At 35.4% G+C, this 19,735-nt stretch overlaps 1 non-coding gene and 1 pseudogene across 1 annotated transcript; one reads left to right on the top strand and one right to left on the bottom strand.

Moving 5' to 3' along the window:
* The first annotated feature begins 8,848 nt into the window (after positions 1-8,848).
* LOC129239236 (jerky protein homolog-like) lies at positions 8,849-9,481 on the top strand (annotated as a pseudogene).
* Positions 9,482-10,112: 631 nt separating this feature from the next.
* Positions 10,113-10,184, bottom strand: Trnam-cau (transfer RNA methionine (anticodon CAU)). The gene has a single exon. It is a non-coding gene; the product is annotated as a tRNA-Met (tRNA).
* Positions 10,185-19,735: the final 9,551 nt, after the last annotated feature.

Genomic DNA, 19,735 nt, shown 5'->3' with positions numbered 1-19,735 from the left:
CAATTTATCCAAAGATTTAGCGATTGCCTCCGGGAGGACATTATTAAAAGCCCCATCAATGTCGAGAAAGGTGCCCACTGCGAATACCTTCTGATATAGGAACTCATATCTTTAACGATTTATGTAGAGCAGATTTTACTGATCTGCCTTTACAGAAAGAATATTGAGTATGTGGCAAGTGCCCCGAGGAATTTCGATTTTTATGTGGAGTTCAATCAGTATCTCAAAGGTGTTTAGCAAGCATCCCAAAATCAAGAACTAAAGTGGGATGGAAGCATCCAGGTGATGCGAATTCCTAATCAAATGCGTTCAGAAAAATAAAAAGTGAAGTTAATGGGGATTGTTTTAACGAAGGTAAGGGAATTGTGAATAGAGAATTCGGAGATCTGAATGGTTTGCTTTCGCGAAATGATCCGAAAATGATAGCTTTACAGGTTTTATGGTGTGCTAATAATGCGTCGATGGCTGGTGTACCACGAGCTCGCTTCAGCTTTCTGCGCACTCTATTGCAGTCTCCTCTTATTTTTGCGATGTGACTATTCCACCAATATACTGCTTTTCTGTGTGGCCTTGCAGATACCCTAGGCATGGTCGCGTCGCAGGCCTTGCTGAGACAGTTGCTTATGACCGCCGTCATGCCTTCTGCTTTCATTTCTCCAGGGCTATCTAGAGTTAGGCAAGCGTTCCAGCTCATGTTGAAAACTTCGGGATCAAAAGATTGTCTCTTCCATCCTCTTTGCTGTGCTCTTTGAGGGCGAAAATCGCTATTTTCTACACCCATTAGTATATCGACGGTTATTGCCTTATGATCGCTGTACGTGTAGATAGAGCTTACATTCCATGTTGCGTTGCGTGCTACAGTATTATGGGCGAAGGCGAGATCCACTATCGAGCATCCTCTTTCGGTTTCAAAAGTGAATTTACCAGGCACATTAAGCAATTCCAGGTCAAATGGTGCCAGGCTTTCCAAAAGCACTCTGCCACGTCTGCTAGTACGCGTACTTCCCCAGGTAGTAGACCAGGCATTGAAATCGCCGGCTATAAGTACTGGATGCTTGCCACGTGCCTCAAATGCCAAGGCTGTCAGCATTCGTTCATATTCTTCTGCGGTGAGGCTCGGTGGAGCATAACAACTGAAGAAATAGATGCCTTTCGTCTTAACCCATGTAAAGCCGTGTTTGGCAGTCATCATTTTGTTCTGCGGCTTAATATGTCCCATTGTCCAAATCGCCGCCTTGTTTGAACCATCCGACGTCCAGGAATAACCATCGATGTTTTTGTATTGCTCGGATATAAGGGCAATATCTATTTTGTGCTCTTGCATGGTCTGCTCCAGGAGTTCTTGGGCAGTTTGACAGTGGTTGAGATTAAGCTGTAAAACCCTCATTGGATGGCTTCTCTTCGCGCCTTTTTAGCTAACGGACATTTGTAGCTGTCAGCTGCATGGTTCCCCTTGCACAGTGCACATTGCTCAGGATTTTTGCACGTAAGTGCCTTATGGCCTTCCTGACCACATTTTCTACAGAGTCCCGATCTGTCTATTTGCTCCTTGCACTTTTGAGCGACATGATCGTAACCCCAGCACTTGAAGCAACGCTTAGGAGAATCGACCTTTCGTACCCGGCAGGACACCCATCCAATTCGCACACGTTGAGCCTCTAACACCTTTTTCGCATCTCCGGCTGGGAGGACAATGAAGGCCGTCTGTGTACCGTTGTACACCGTTCTTAGGCTTCTTACCGCCGCTGTATCTGGACGTTTAATATTGCATTGTGCATGAAGCGCGTCACACAATTCTTCTGCAGTGGTTACCTCATCCAGATCTCTGCACTGTATTGTTACAGTGTGAGTTTTAACCATCACTTTTGCTGCGGTTTTCAGAACATCTTCAATCGCTGTCTGATATTCTAATGTTTTTCAGTGCGGTGCCCCTTTAAGCTCTATGATCAATTCCTGTTTAGCTGTTCTGCGGATTGCTTTTACATCTTCTCCGAGAGTCTTGAGAGAGTCCGATGTTTTTACCTTACGCAGAATGTCAGCATACGTAGCATTTTCAGACTTGGATATGATTATAGCATCAGGCCTTGTCCTCACCAATTTAGGCGGCTTCTTTTCTTTTCTTGGTTTGACAACCGTCCAGCCGGCATTTTGGCCTTTAATTGGTGCCTGTTTTTGTTTTGTCGTTCACGACCGGGTTGCCAGTTCCTTGCGTGCTAGGACTGACTCTTGTTCTCGTCCTTTTAACCGATTGTGTAATTATACCCGAACATTCTTTTCTAATATTGTTAACGTCTGAGGTTTTTGACGTATTCTTTTTTGGAGTTGTCTGCTGTTTCTCACACTCTTCCATCAACATAATAGCTTCGGTGTGCCTCTATTTTATAAGTGAACCGATCTTAGATAGGAGATGTACTTATCCTAGTAGATGCGGTTATTAAATATGTACATATAAGGGGGGCGAATAGAAATATCGTTTCTCGGCATGTCAATGCTTCTTTACCATTTATGAGTTCATTGCGTAATTGAAAGTCATACCAGAGACATTTCAAAGTTAAAGTGACTTATTCAGTTGCGGAAACTCAAACCTTAAATTTCATCTCACCATTTTGAGTGAAATGGCTAGTATGCTTTTGAAGTTTCACAAGGTTAGTAGTGCCACAGTTGCTACCAAAAACATTTGCGATGTTCACCAAAGTGCCTTAAATGTTCGTAAGTGCCAAAGATGGTTTTCTAAGTTCAGATCCGATAGTTTCGATCTTTCCGACTCACTTCAGAAAGTCCAACAACTTTAAACAATGACGTATTACTGGCGGAAGTGGAAGTAATAGCGTGTCAGAAATTCGAAGAACTGTCAAATACTCTTAAATAAATCTTGGTCGACCATACCAGAGCATTTGCAACAAATTGGCAAAACAAACAAAACAAAGATCAAGTGTTTGGATTCCACATAATCTGTCTGAAGAGAACAGAGTTAACCGTTCCACATCATGGAACTAATTGCTTGAACGGTGCAATACAGAACCGTTTTTTGATTGATTGATCACTGCAGATGAAAAATGGGGTCTGTATGATAATCCAAAACGGAAGAGGTATTGGCTCTCTCCGAATGCACCGCCACAAACCGCTGCTAAGCCATGCTTACGTCCGAAAACGGCGCTTTTGTGTGAATGGTGAGGTATTACAGGAATCGTCCGTTTTGAAGTGCTTCATCCTCCAGAAACTGTAAGCGTAGTCCCTTATTGCAAAAAATTAGATAGTGTAAATCAATCATTGATTGAAAAGTATCCAGCGATTACACTGTGCGACAGTGAAATTATACTTTTATGGAGACCTAGTTCAACTTGTAGGTATAGTAAAACTAAGAAAAATGGTATAGGAGAAATTTCCAATACACCCCCAAAATCTCATTTTATGGCCATAAAACCGTTTTTCAGTAGGTTGATGTGAAGAATAACTCCTTTGGAGTTAACTAACTTCGCCAATTTCCATCCGATTTCGAATTTGATTTTATAGTTCGAAAGAACAAAAACAAGCCTTTTTGACAGTGTGTTGACATTTTTTCTGAAATGACAACTGACGAGACTGTAGACGGAAGTATTTGGAATTTTTTTATTTTTTCTCTATTTTTTCAACTTTGACATAATTTTTACGATATTATCCGATATTGAGGATTTTTTTTAGTACCCTACTGTTATAGTAAATTTAATTTTGCGTCAAATGAGCTATATTTGACTGTAATTGAATTAAAATTAATAGAGTTGTGTGAGTTTTAAGATTTTATTTTTTTTTACTAATTTGGTATGTAGGTATAACTTACGCTAAATGGGAATAAGGACTTGTTTTGATGCGTTATTATAGATACGTAATATTTATTGGAGTATATATGTACACATAAGAGTACACTGTACTGCACACAACAGAACTGGTTAGAACTTATCAGAACTTGTCAGATATTTTCGACATATTATAGCACTTTTTTTTCAATAGAAATATGAAAAAGCTCCCAAGTGTACAAAAGTTCACACTGTACATTGATTAACAAAAGAAGTTTGTTATTATAATTTAACCTTATTAAAACGTCAAAGCTTTATTGTTTGTTTCATTGAAATTCAAGAGATATAAATCAAAACGTTGCCAGAAAAGTCGAATTTCTCAATATTCTCCGATGATGTGGCATCATCAGCCTTATCATAAACCAGATGATTGTTATTTTTGTAAAACGGACGTAAACGGTCATCATTATAAAACTCGAAAGCACATAAAGTATGCTGATGTTGCAACTGTTAAGAACCCCCTAGTCTTGGAAGATATGATTGACTCAACTGCAGGTCATGAACTGAAGGAAGTTCAACTCATTGCTGATGATTATCAAACTGATAACAATAAACCTGATGATGAAGAGTACTTTCCGTCTGGTTCTAAGTCTTCAGAACGACACATTGTATCAAATTCAGATTTTCAGGATCTTTCTCGTGATTTACTTCTATCGGGAAGACAATCTGAAACGCTCGCTTCTCGATTTAAACAATGGAATTTAGTTGACGACTTCAGATGAATGATGATGATCGAATTTCTTACAGAGAAGTATTCAAAACTGATGAAGAGAATGACAAATGCACCGTACCATACTAAACTCCAAAGGGCCGTTTCCAATGCATTTTTAAGTTTGGAACCAGTTCCGTTTTGTACTGCACCTTACCGCACCGTACCATACCGTACAGTGCTGCACTGCACAATACTCCAATAAATATTATGTGTTTATAATGACACTTGTTATCATTTTCATGCTTCGAAACGCATACCAAATCTCGTAGTAAAGAAAAAGAAAACATCTTAAAACCCACACAACTCTATTAATTTTAATTCAATTACAGTCAAATATAGCTCAATCGACGCAAAATTAAATTTACTATAAACGTAGTGTACTAAAAAAAATTCTCAATATCGGATAATATCGTAAAAATTATGTCAAAGTTGAAAAAATAGAGAAAAAATAAAAAAATTCCAAATACTTCCGTCTACAGTCTCGTCAGTTGTCATTTCAGAAAAAATGCCAGCACACTGTCAAAAAGGCTTGTTTTTATTCTTTCGAACTAAAAAAGCAAATTCGAAATCGGATGGAAATTGGCGAAGTTAGGAGTTATTCTTCACATCAACCTACTGAAAAACGGTTTTATGGCCATAAAATGAGATTTTGGGGGTGTATTGGAAATTTCTCCTATACCATTTTTTTTAGTTTTTCTATAGCCACAAGTTGTGCTAGGTCTCCATAAAAGTATATTTAATTTTTTTTTTGTCACATAGTGTTATCAATAGAAATGGCGTTCTTTTGCAACACGGCAATGAAAGACGCACGAAAAACGCTGGAGAAAATTAATGGTTGGAGCGGGATGTACTGCGTCACCCACCATATTTGCCTGACTGGGCATCGGATTTTAGCGGATATATTCCGTTCACTGCAACGCTTGATACCAATTGATTTTTATCAATTCGAGATTGAAAATTTGTACACTAGATGGCAAAATGTTGTTGTCGGTGAAGGTGATTACATCAGTGACTAAAAAGAAAAACTTGTAAGAAATTTATTTCCGGCTCCCTTTGATCAGCAAGACTAACAACTTTAGAGGATGACGTGTTAATGCAAGCAAATCCTATAGAAAAATTACATTATTTTCCGGTTCCCCTAATACAAAGGTTATACAACAAAATATTAAACACTTATGTACATAATATTTTTACCTGTATTGACTTAAGCTTTTTCAAAGAATCGCTGCAGATTTTGACAACTTAAGTTCTTAAAATAATTGTTTATCGCTGTAAGTTAATGCGTTAGTCTTTTAGTTAGAGATACAGGGTGGGCCATATAGCGTTTGCTTTTTGAACCACCTATTTTTTTGAGAATGGTAACACAAATGACATGTCAAATGTGTTCATAATTTACTTAAAGGTTTGACATTTACGAAATGGGACGCTATACGCTTGAACAAAATTGGGAAATATTGAAAACCTATTTCCAAAGTGGTGAGTCTTCTTCTTCTTTTCTGATGAAGCTCATTTTCACATCGCTGGCTACGTCACTAAGCAAAATTGTCGGATTTGGGGCTCAGAAAATCCACACGTTACTGTAGAGAAGCAAATGCATCCACAACGAGTCACTGTTTGGTGCGGTTTTTGGTCTGGCGGCATCATTGGGCTATTTTTTTTTTTTGGAAAATAAGCGAGGAGCCGCGGTTACAGCAAATGGCGAGCGTTACCGTGACATGCTCAACGAGTTGTTTCCAAAAATTGAAGAGGAAGAAAGGGACGACATTTGGTTTCAACAGGACGGTGCAACTTGTCACACTGCCAAAGTTTCACTCGAACTTTTGGCTACCGTTTTTGAAAACCGAATAATTAGCCGAAATTCCGATATCAATTGGCCGCCTCGGAGCTGTGATTTAAGCCCGTTGGACTATTTTTGGTGGGGAGCCGTTAAGGGAGGGGAGCCGTTAAGGGAGGGGTAAATCATGGAAAAAGGCACATTTTTATGATTTTTTTTGATGACACAGTTATTCGTCAAATCTTTTACTACATAAAATTATAGCATTTGAAGTATATTTTGTGAAATTTTCATCCAAAAATATTTAAAAATACGGCAATGGCAGAAATTATTCGGACGCATCTCAAAAAAAGTAGTTTTGCGGTGCCTCTCATAACTCGGTGTTAAATCATCTGAAATCAAAAAACCAAAGTTATTTCGTTAGATAATCGTTTTCTCCGGGTAACGCCGAGAGGGTTTTTTTTTTTTTTGGGAACACGTTAAAGTCAAAAACACGATTTTCGCGTAAAAAATCGGTGAATTAGTTACCGTAAAAACAAAAGTATCAACAAATTCGAAAAAAACTCTTCGGCGTTACCTTGTAAAACATCTACAGAAAAAGTGTTCAAAATTTCAAAAGGATCGGTGCAGTAGGTTCAAAGTTATGAGGGGCACCGACTTTGAAAACGTAAGTTGTGGGAAAAACGCTTTAACGCTAACGCTAAACGCGGTTGAGCCAGGTAGGTAGCAACGCTTACATGGCTGTATCTTTGTAAGTTTTGCTCCGATTCATCTAAAATTTTCACAGAATATTCTTGAAAGGTTCTTCATTTAAAAAATCAAATAAAAAAAAATGCAAAAAAAAAAATTTTAAAACGTTACACCCCCCTTAAGGACAAATGCTATGCGAACCATCCAGAGACGATTTATGCTCTAAAACACGAAATCGAAGTTGCCATTCATGAAATTGGAGCCCAAACAATCGAAAATGTGCTTAAAAATTGGGTTGATCGAATGGCCTACTGTAAACGATATTATTTGTCATTCATAAATGGCAATGTTCAATCTTCAAAATAAAAAAAAAGTTTGAAAAAATATTGATTAGTTGTTTTTATAGCCAATTCAAAAAGCAAATTTTACATGGCCCACCCTATAGTTTAAATTATAAGCAAAAAAAAAAAAAAGATTTAATAAAAAATAAACAAAAAACAAAAATCAACAAAGTGGTGTGTTATAAACAGTTATTACAGTAGACGCTCACAAATTAGAACTCTTAGTAATTAGAATTTCCAGAAATTAGAATCAACTTTTTGAATACATCGAAAATTCTAATTTCAGAGCGTATTTTGTTTTTTTGTTGCAAAATAGATATAAAAAGGGGAATCCCCAATTTATTCATGTTACGCTCGGTAGTCGTTGGATTTTCGTCGCTATCTGTACAGTTTTTGTTAGTTTTTGTTTGAAATTCGATTCGCGTGCACGTGTTTCGGCATTGTTTGCTTAAAAGTAAAAGTCGTTCGTTGAAATGATAAATAAACGTAAGAAAAATACTTTGTCTTTGGAAACCAAAGTGCAGATCTTGGAAAAGCTTGACCAAGGTATTCAAGGGAAGCGGTTAGCCCTAGAATTTGATGTGGCGCCATCTGCAATCACCTATATCAAATCTATGAAATCATCAATTTTAAGCGCTGTTTCTAATACCTATCATAAGGCTAACAAAAAATCATTGCATATCGCTGAATATCCAAAAATGGAAGCAAGTCTTTATGAGTGGTTTTTAAATCAACGCGAAAAAAAGTGTACATTAACTGGGCCAATACTAAAGGAGAAAGCCAAACAAATATTCAAAGTGGAATATCCCGATAAAGATGAAAGTACATTTAGCGCAAGTGATGGATGGTTTAGCAAATTTAAAAAACGACACGGAATACGTTTTTTAAAAATTTGTGGCGAGATTCTCTCTAGTGATGTTACTTCAGTCACCCCGTTTATTCACAGATTTCGTGCAAAAGTCGATGAGATGGGGCTAATGGAGTCACAAATATATAATGTAGATGAAACCGGATTATTTTACCGTTGTTTACCTGACAAAACATACGTCTCCCTTTTCGAGAAAACCGCCCCCGGGTATAAAATCCAGAAGGAACGAATTTCAGTGTTACTTGGTGTAAATGCTGATGGATCACATAAATTAATGCCATTAGTAATTGGAAAAGCAAAAAAACCAAGAAGTTTCCAAGGATTCAATAATCCACTCCATTACAACTTTTCAAAAAATGCTTGTATGACATCTCGGATTTTTCATGATTGGTTTCACAACGTAGTATTTATTCATGAGGTAAGAAAAAACTTTGTTTTTAGGTTCAGTAATTCCAAAATTATTTCAATTCACAGGTGATTCGTTTCTCTCATGAAAATAATTTGCCTCCGAAGGCAATTTTGCTAATTGACAACTGCTCTGCTCATGCACCAATTGAGAAACTTCAAAGCGACGATGGAAATATAATTGCATTTTTCTTTCCACCAAATGTAACAGCAACTTTACAACCAATGGATCAGAATCCTATTAAGTTAACCAAGCTAAACTACAGAAGTATGCTTCTTTCTCAATTAATTGCTGAAGGAGGTGACCTCAAGGTTCGCTTGAAATCCTTTTCAATTCGAAATGCAATCATGCTATTAAAGCAAGCTTGGTATGATGTTCCAGAAAGAGTAATAAAAAAGTCCTGGTCAAAGTTGAACAACTAGGACTCTGATCAGTATGAAAGTGATGACGATGATGTGCCACTAGCACAGCTACTGCAAAAAGATCAAGACTGCAATGGAGCTCTTCAGGCAGCTCAAGCACTTTTAATAGAAATAGAGCCAACTAATAACATTAGCATACCAGAAATTGAAATATGGAACAATGATGTGCTTGATGACGACCCTGCACATGATCTCAATAGCGATGATGAGTCTTCAGGTAGCAGCGAATTTGATGACCGGGAGGTCTTACCAGTTGTCTCTACTTCTACAGCCATTGAAAGCGTCAATAATTTAATAAAATGGTGTACTTATAGTGAATCGTTTTCCGCAAAGCACACAAGCAATCTGCTAGCTCTTCGCAATGAGATTGTTATTGCAGAAACAAATAAAAGGAAGAAGCAAACAGCAATAACAGACTACATGCCTGCAAATTAGTTACGAAGTTTTTGATTAATTTTTGGCTGTTTTAATGTATATTTATCGATCTCTTATGTATTTTTGATAAAAAAAAATATATTTACTGTAATTGGAGTTTTTGTTTTTTTGGACCTTTTTTGACTTAGCGCATAAATACATAACATATATGTATATTGGATTGTTACCTTATGTTTTCTCGTTTTTATGAATAAAATTTAGTAAGATAAAATTTCATTGTAGTTTTTCAATGCAAATTGACTTAAATTTTAAGCTTTTATTGAAATAAAAAAACGTCCAGGAATTAGAATTTTTCAGAAATTAGAATCACCCTAAAAACAAAGTGGTTCTAATTTGTGAGCGTCTACTGTATTAGTAAAATCATCCCTTCATTTGCAAATGTTTTGGCCACCACTGTGCATAATTGATGAATCAATACATATGTACATACAACATACAATACATTTGTAAGCATACATACATACAATACATATGTAAGCAAAGTTGGGAAAAAATTCAAATATTTGCTAACAGGTAGGTTTGAAACTACTATGCAAAAAAAAAATAAAACAAATAAATATTGAAAAACTAGTACAAATACAAATACAAATTTAATAAAAACATACATCGAACGAAACTTTTCGACATTCACTAGCAGAGCAAGGTTTCGATCCTCGGACCTCTGGGTTATGGGCCCAGCACGCTTCCACTGCGCCACTCTGCTGATTACAAACATTTTGTCAAATGACTCACACAAGCCACGCGTGTTTAGCTTGGCACACTAAGAACGACAGGGTGACTCACAATCTACACTCATCGTAGCTACAAATACGCTACTCGTATACGTTCGAATACGCTACTCGTATATACTCGTACACACAAAAGCCAAGTCCGAGTGGCATACACGTACTCGTATTTATGTGCATATTAGCTGTGTGTGCTATTTATATGCATAGCTGTGTGTTCGAATGGCAATTAAAATCTGCATTAATAGGTTTTGAATTGTTTTCGTACCGGCACAGTTACCCATATCCACAATATTTCATGTTCGATCCACATAAAATCGGGGCACTTAAAATTTACTTTCTCTAAAGCAAATTGGCTGGGTTTGAATTTTTGTTTTTTTGATTTGTTTTAGAATAAAATCTAAAACGAACGTTTTCAAAATCGGTACGTACTAGGTTGTTCAATAAGTTTTGCAGTTCGATAAGAAAAACAAATTTTTATGATTTGAAATGCACTTTATAATTCAATATAGTCTCCCTGAGTATTGATGCACTTGTTCCAACGCGATTCCAATTTATGAATTCCATCCCTGAAGTGAGAATCTGGAAGGGCTGCAAAATACGCTTCCCCAGCTTTTATGACCTCATCATTTGATGAAAAACGCTTTCCGCGCATGATTTTTTTTAGGTCTGGAAGCAGATGGAAGTCTCTAGAGGCCAAATCTGGTGAATACGGTGAATGCTCCAACAATTTATGGGTTTTAGCTCTTTTTTTCTTTTGCAAACTGGGTATTATTTCACGAATTTTTTCCTTCAGCTGGTCTAAAAGGTTACAATAATATTCAGAATTTATTGTTTTACCAGTTTGCAAGTATTCTACAAATAAAATTACTTTCGCATCCCAAAAAACTGATATTAATCCTTGTTGGCCGATTTCTAAACACGAACTCGTTTCGGAGCCGAAGACCTAAAACTAAAAATTCAATCACCGCACGATACTTGATTTTTTCTCTTGTAGAAAATACTGTGAAACGTCGGTACTAAATGGTTTGTAATCAAAGAATGAATTCACAGATTGAAATGAAACTTCATATAAGTTCATATGAAGAGTGTACCAACAAAACAAAAAAAAAAGAGGTTGTCTGTAAAGTCGGTTTACTGGCGATAGTTTAACGTGATAACGTCATAAGAAAATACTTATTGAATGGTTGCATTTTTCAAAAGAAAATTTTAATTTTATTTGTTTGATAGATATTTTGTATGGATATAGAGAATGAGTTAACATTAACATAACATAATATACTTTAACATAACATAACATAACATAACATAACATAACATAACATAACATAACATAACATAACATAACATAACATAAGATAACATAACATAACATAACATAACATAACATAACATAACATAACATAACATAACATAACATAACATAACATAACATAACATAACATAACATAACATAACATAACATAACATAACATAACATAACATAACATAACATAACATAACATAACATAACATAACATAACATAACATAACATAACATAACATAACATAACATAACATAACATAACAACATAAAATAACATAACATAACATAACATAACATAACATAACATAACATAACATAACATAACATAACATAACATAACATAACATAACATAACATAACATAACATAACATAACATAACATAACATAACATAACATAACATAACATATCATAACATAACATAACATGCTGTTCAAGCAAGATAACGACGCATTTTTTGGTGCGTGCAGCCGGCTACATAGAATTATAAGACGTTATCACGTCAAAAAATAATAATAACATTAAAACAACAGGTATATTTAACAAACTTGGTTTTATTTTAAATTCTTCAAGTAAATCAAATTAATAATAATCAATAAGAAGGCATATGCAAATACAAATACGTGAATTTATATTATATATGTACATATGCGCATATACATACACATATACGCTCACTTAAGTAGTGTTTGCTTTGTCGTTCGTTCCGCGCTTTCGCTTGCAGTTCATTCAAGGTAATGGCAATGAGCAAGGTAACGACAAATGAGCAAGGTAACACTAATGAGCAAGGTAACGACACATTTTTTCGTGCGTGCAGCCGGCTAAATCGAATTATAAGACGTTATCACGTCAAAAAATGTAGGCTAGTAGCAATGCCCTCGCTTATCGAACCGCAAAACTTATTGAAGAACCTGGTCTGTAGATATCTTATCCATGCTAGTTACTAGGAAAGTAGTGGAAAAAAGTTTGGGCCATTCAAATCATTGGTACGATGTTTTTTAAGAGCTTGAAAACTTAAATTGATAATACAACACAGAAATGTGGTTGGAAAGAGTTTTTTTTCATTATAATCCACCGCGGCTACGAGTCACATGACTCATTCGATGAGTCAAATTTTTTACTACTTTTTCCAATGAATCTGGCCGTATGGCGCCAATGGTGGCTTGAATATTGCAATAAATCGCTTCTTAAGCGCGCTGTATGGTAAGTAACGCCGTTTTGTTGGAAATGTCATCCATGTTTAACTGATTAATTTTTAGAAAAATAAATCAGTCAGTATGACTCGAAAGTCCCGATTTACACGAGGAGACATCTGGAATGGACACATTTTGTTTATGGGCGAAGGGCGGTCGGGGAAGAGAGAAGGGATTTTGTCTCCCGTACTTGGCGACACGCTTTGCTCTTCTTATTCGTATTTCCAATCTTAAAGCAATTTTTGACAGTTGCTTCATTCGTTTTCTGCTTTTGTGGAAGAAAGTTCTAAGTTATGTGTTGGTTTTCAATCAAACGGAAGATAACAACGATGACAAACATCCGGACGCTGCTTGGGAAATGCACGATTATTTTTGCTAGTAAAGTAGGTATAATTTAAAATAGTTATGGTATAATTTAAAATAGTTATGGGAGTTATGTTAATGTTGATTTCTAATTTTTCCCTGCATTTCTAGATACTCAAGTTAATTTTAAGTTAATTATTTACATATGAAGTATTTTTGACGTGATAACGTCTTATAATTCGATTTAACAGGCTGCACGCACGAAAAAATGTGTCGTTACCTTGCTCATTAGTGTTACCTTGCTCATTTGTCGTTACCTTGCTTATTTGTAGTTACCTTGCTCATTAGTGTTACCTTGCTCATTGCCGTTACCTTGCTCATTGCCGTTACCTTGAATGAACTGCCAGCGAAAGCGCGGAACGAACGACAAAGAAAACAAAGCAAACGAACGGCAACGTTCGACATCTTGCTCTCTCCTACTTAAGTGAGCGTATATGTGTATGTATATGCGCATATGTACATATATAAATTCACGTATTTGTATTTGCATATGCCTTCTTATTAATTATTATTAATTTGATTTACTTGAAGAATTTAAAATAAAACCAAGTTTGTTAATAATACCTGTTGTTTTAATGTTATTATTATTTTTTGACGTGATAACGTCTTATAATTCTATGTAGCCGGCTGGACACACCAAAAAATGCGTCGTTATCTTGCGCATGCGTCGTTACCTTGCTTGAACAGCATGTTATGTTATGATACGTTATGTTATGTTATGTTATGTTATGTTATGTTATGTTATTTTATGTTATGTTATGTTATGTTATGTTATGTTATGTTATGTTATGTTATGTTATGTTATGTTATGTTATGTTATGTTATGTTATGTTATGTTATGTTATGTTATGTTATGTTATGTTATGTTATGTTATGTTATGTTATGTTATGTTATGTTATGTTATGTTATGTTATGTTATGTTATGTTATGTTATGTTATGTTATGTTATGTTATGTTATGTTATGTTATGTTATGTTATGTTATGTTATGTTATGTTATGTTATGTTATGTTATGTTATGTTATGTTATGTTATGTTATGTTATGTTATGTTATGTTATGTTATGTTATGTTATGTTATGTTATGTTATGTTATGTTATGTTATGTTATGTTATGTTATGTTATGTTATGTTATGTTATGTTATGTTATGTTATGTTATGTTATGTTATGTTATGTTATGTTATGTTATGTTATGTTATGTTATGTTATGTTATGTTATGTTATGTTATGTTATGTTATGTTATGTTGTGTTATGTTATGTTATGTTATGTTATGTTATGTTATGTTATGTTATGTTATGTTATGTTATGTTATGTTATGTTAATGTTATGTTAATGTTAACTCATTCTCTATATCCATACAAAGTATCTATCGAACAAATAAAATTAAAATTTTCTTTTGAAAAATGCAACCATTCAATCAGTATTTTCTTATGACGTTATCACGTTAAACTATCGTCAGTAAACCGACTTTACAGACAACCTCTTTTAATTTAATTTTGTTTATTCAAGTACAAGAATTTATAAATATTTTTCAATAAAAAAACAACAAATTATTTATTATTTAACCGGTTTGCATTTTTCATTCATATATTTAAGAAACTGTTGTCGAACGCTCTCTGCTTTACATGTAAGCGCGTGCTAGAATACATCCGAACCAGACGATGCTAAAGTATTAAATGTCAAAATGTTGTCGAAAACATTTTTTCCCGTGTGGCCGCGAATGAGACATCAAAAGAGAATTTCCAGTGTCTCCCTTCCAGATGTCTCCTCGTGTAAATCGGGACAAAGCGCTCGACATTCATCGCAACGGCAGCTCCTTTCTCATTTCGAAAGAAATTAGTGCCGATGAACTCTACGAACTTCGCGAGCAGAGTTATTCTTTTCCACAGTAAATTTTCAAAATGTGAAGAGGTTAAACGATTGATGAATTGCCAAGCCTTACTGAACAGAAATGTCAAGACAGGTTGTCATTCTCAGCTGCCAAACCACAGCTATCAATATCGATAATTCTCGTGCAGCTAAAAATAGCAACCGATATAAGGCTTGAAACTGTAGGTCCCTCCATTTGTGGAACAACATCAAGACGCACACCACAAATAGGAGGATGAGCTCGGCCAAACACCCAAAAAGGGTGTACGCGCCAATTTATATATATATTTATATTGAAAATGCGCAAAATTGAATCTTAATTTTTATATATTTATTAATCATGCTTTCGTAAATATTTAACATTCTTCTACCTCTAACTCAACGTCAGGTGGGTGTTCAACGTAAGATAAAGAATCGCAGTCAGAGTCGGTGTCAGTTGAAGTATCTGATGTGTTTAAGCTGTCAGAATGATTGTCAACTTTGAAAGCATGCAAAAGTTCAAAAACTTATATATGATTCATGATTCAATAATAAAAGGTTTCTCAGTAAACCGCTTTCTTATTCCACTGGGTTGCTAACTCTAGAAATTTTGAATAAAAGTGAAGGAAGAGTAAAATTTGTAGGAAAAACTTATCAGTAAGAACTTGCGCGACATGTCCAGGACCAGTGCGATATGGAATACATCCTGACATGTCGCTTAAATCAGTATAGCATAGCATTTTTTGGGGGAATACGCGCGAAAGATGAACGTTTTGACAATCTGAATACGATGGCCTTCAAATACAAAGGGAAGAGAAGTGTAGGTTGCTTTAAAAGTGCATCAGTTACCAACAAGAGTTGGTGTTTAGCAATATGTAATTGATCACAGCCCGCAACACCGTAATCTTTGCTGCTCGTGACAACATGCAAACGAGTGGCTTCGCTTAAGTCAGTGGAGAATTTAATAAACTTTCTTTCGGATGATGAGGAGGTTTTGAAGTAACTCAAGTTTTGCAAGGAGCTAACATTTCTTAGCGATCTACAACAGGGAGTTGGATAGTTTCTTCGAGAATGCGATCGAATACATTGCAGGTTTCGTTGTAAAAAAGCTGGAATTGTCGAAACATGTTTCCAATGAGTCTACCTCTATATGGGTGGATGAAAAGTCCAGAGTAGGTGTATGTCACCACCGACGTCGAGAAGTTTCTTTTTCAAAACTAGAATGTATCAAATAATTAAACATTTACACAAAAGTTAAAAAGCTTTCTAAATACAGTAGGTTCTGTTTTTATGCGGCTTTTTTTTATGCGGTTTTGAAATAGTGCGGTTTTTTTTTAAATTACAAAATGCATGTCGACCTATGGGGAATTGTACATATAAACAAGATTCTAAACCAGCTAAGCAAAAACTCATCACAGATTGCATCAGAAATGCTAACCCTACAAGTATGGAAGATATATAAAGATATAATTTTCAAAGATACAATATTTTGTTTATGCGATTTTATTTAATTATTTCAGATTCATGCGGTCTATGGAACGTATCTATAGTAATAATATGGGACTAGTGCCCTTTTTTATGCGATTATTTCAGATTTATGCGGTTTTAGCATTTGAAACGTATCTATAGTTTTACTATAGAACTAGTAGCTTTTTTTATGCTGTTTTTTCTTTATGCTGTTTCTTGCGGAACGTATCTACCGCATAAAAACAGAACCTACTGTATAATCATAATTAATAAAAATATTAAAGGTACTTTGTCAAGTTGTTAGTAATGTAAGAATGGATGGATATGGAAATAAGTTGCCGCGCTCGTAAAGGAAGTGTCGCTGCCAGGCCCAACTAGAGGGGGTGCAATCGGGGACTTTTTACCCCGGGCCCGGAGTTCTCAGAGGGGCCCGGACTCGAGAGTAATTCCGAATTATATGAATTATACATAATTGGCAAGCGCCCGCATTTGCAATTTTCCCCCGGGACCCGGATATGCTCTCCACGGCCCTGGTCGCTGCTGATGCTATTTTTGTGTTCGCTCTAGTAATATACTGGTAAATTGAAGGTGTATATGTGAGGTCTCGATCGCAATAGTAGACATTCGTTTGAAGCCTTTTTTATCTGGCGTCACAAATATCTACGTTCGTCCCGAAAAAACAGCATTTGCGGGAAGCCATGCTTCATTATTGCCTTTTAAAGAAAATTGCAGCTGAAACGTATCGTGTATTGATAAATATTTATTGTACAATATTATATCCATCAAATACAACAATGACACCACTCTTGTTTTCGAAATGGCAATTTCGAAGTGAGTGATAAAGATCGCGAAGGGGCACCGAAAAAAATCGAAGATACTCAACTACTACAATTATTGATAAGTAGTAGCATAAAAATTCCCCATATTTACATACGGGGATTGCTGCTGGAGTGACAGTCCTTGGCCGGATATAAATCCAGGTCGTTTCGGTAACGTAGGACCGACTGTCGTGGAAACGGACCGCATCGTATCGTCACTGGCGATGAATAATGGATCTATTATGATATCCCTAAGCGTCGAAAAAGTTGGAGCTCACTTCTTACAAGAGCATCGCAAGCTGGCTCAATGAATGGATCAAGTCAAAATAATTCGAATTTTTCGCCAGAAGAATCGGCATGCTCGCTGAAAGATGGGGTAAAGTTGTAGCTTCCAATGGCGCATGCTTCACATAATATCATGTATTATTTAATGGTTTAAGTAATTCGTACTTTAGCTAAGAAGGGACGGAAATTTAATCCCATACCCACATAATCTTGACTTGGGCGCAAAACTCCGAACTCCTTCGACAAAGAGTAGTAAAGTAAGATGTAAATATGTTCCAATTTTGTTTTTAGTCAATTAAATTTGTGATGTATACACTTCTTTCATAAAATTATTCATTATGAGGGAGTGCCTAAGCTCTAATGTCCCAAGTGAGCAAACCTTTAATAATTGAAATATTGTCTAGACCTTAATTCTGCAACTTCTTAATAGGTGGTACAATATTATTCATCCAATTTTGGTTTTGAATAATTTGTTTACTAAATAAAAAAAAATTATTTTGAGTGCTGCAAATCTTTATTTTGACCTTCACGCGATCTGTTTAGTTCACAAGTGTCAAATATGATTGACGTACGACGCCATTTGTAAAAATTATAAATCTTTCCATGGGGTGATTAATTTTGTGCCACCTTATATTTATATTTTTATCCCAGGTTTAAGTTTTTTAAATAATTTTTCAAAAGAAAGAAAATCCTCCACTTGATGCCTTACAACAGTGGTCGCCAACCTTTTCAATGTGTTGAGCTACTTTCAAGATTTTGAAATAAACAGCGAGCTACTTGCACAAGCCAACATAAATTAAATAATACACAGTTATATTCGACATACAATACATGTATTTATTTTACTAATATACGTTCTATATATAATAAGCTTATGACTTATAGTGCTTATACTTATGCATAACTACATCCATGTTCACACCTATCAATCGTAACAAAATTTTTTGCAGTCATAATGGCAAATCACAAGCGACTTAAAAAAACAACAAAACAGTAATAGTACATTATTATATAAATAAAATATGGGCAGATAAAAAGAGCATATTTAATGAGAAGGTTGACATTCTGACTCATCGATAATGTTTTTAATATTTGCAGTATAATTTGATACAGTCATTCGAATACAGTTATCCAAATGTATATCTGTAAGCCGATTCCGGTATTTATTTTTAATAAATTTCATATTGGAAAAAGAAGATTCACGCAAATAAGTTGAACTGATTAACGCTTTCACTTTCAACGCAACACGACATAAAACTGAATACTTATCTTTACTTACTAAAGTCCATATACATTTTGTATTTGAACCTAAAGATTTGAAAGTCCAGTCACTTTGAAAAGCAATCAGTTCCATTTCTGTCACAGCAACGTCTTCGCCAAAGTTGTTCATAACACAAGTTGCTAACTGTTGTATATCAATGTCCATGAAGGGTGAAACAACAAATTGCGTCACTAAAGCAATTTTGCTGAAATCCTTGAAACGATTTTTGAAGTTTTCCTTCAAGTTAGAAACTATTTCCATATGATATTTACTGTCATAGGGCTCTAATAGATTTTTGGATATCTTTTCGGAAAGAATAGGAAAATGGTTAGTATCGCGGTTTTTTAGGTTTTGTTCCCAAAATTCAAGTTTTGTAATAAATGCATTTATATCAGAAATCATTTCCGCTAATTCTTTATCCCTGCCTTGAAGCTGCAAGTTAAGCTCATTTAATTTCTCTGAAATGTACACAAGAAAACCAAAATCTCTGAGCCAAGTCGAATTTTCCAGTTCAGAAATCGGTTCATCGCGTTCTTTGAAAAATTGGAGTATAGCAGGCAGGACATCATTGAAACGTTTGAGCTCTCGTCCTCTGCTTAACCATCGCACTTCAGAGTGAAGAAGTAGCTCTCCGTATTGACAGTCAATTTCATCAGCCAAGGTTTTAAATAATCTTCCTTGTAACGCTTGAGCTCTAATCTTGTTCACAATTTTCACCACCAGTTTCATAACGTTGTTCAAGTTTAGAAAATTTCCACATAATGCTTGCTGATGTATAATACAGTGGTAACTAAGAAATTGTGGAAAACTTTCATCCTTATGACATAGCGCCACGAGCCCCTTATCACAACCCACCATAGCTGGAGCACCGTCAGTTGTCAGGCCTACCATTTTTGATATTGGAATTTTCTCAGAAGAGATGAGATTTTTTAAATGAAAAAACAGCTCTAGCCCAGTAGTATGTCCTTTGAGTGGAGTAAACTTCA

This window comes from Anastrepha obliqua, chromosome 2 (assembly GCF_027943255.1).
Source record: "Anastrepha obliqua isolate idAnaObli1 chromosome 2, idAnaObli1_1.0, whole genome shotgun sequence".
NCBI classification, from domain to species: domain Eukaryota; kingdom Metazoa; phylum Arthropoda; class Insecta; order Diptera; family Tephritidae; genus Anastrepha; species Anastrepha obliqua.
This window is presented reverse-complemented; position numbering and strand designations above follow the sequence as displayed.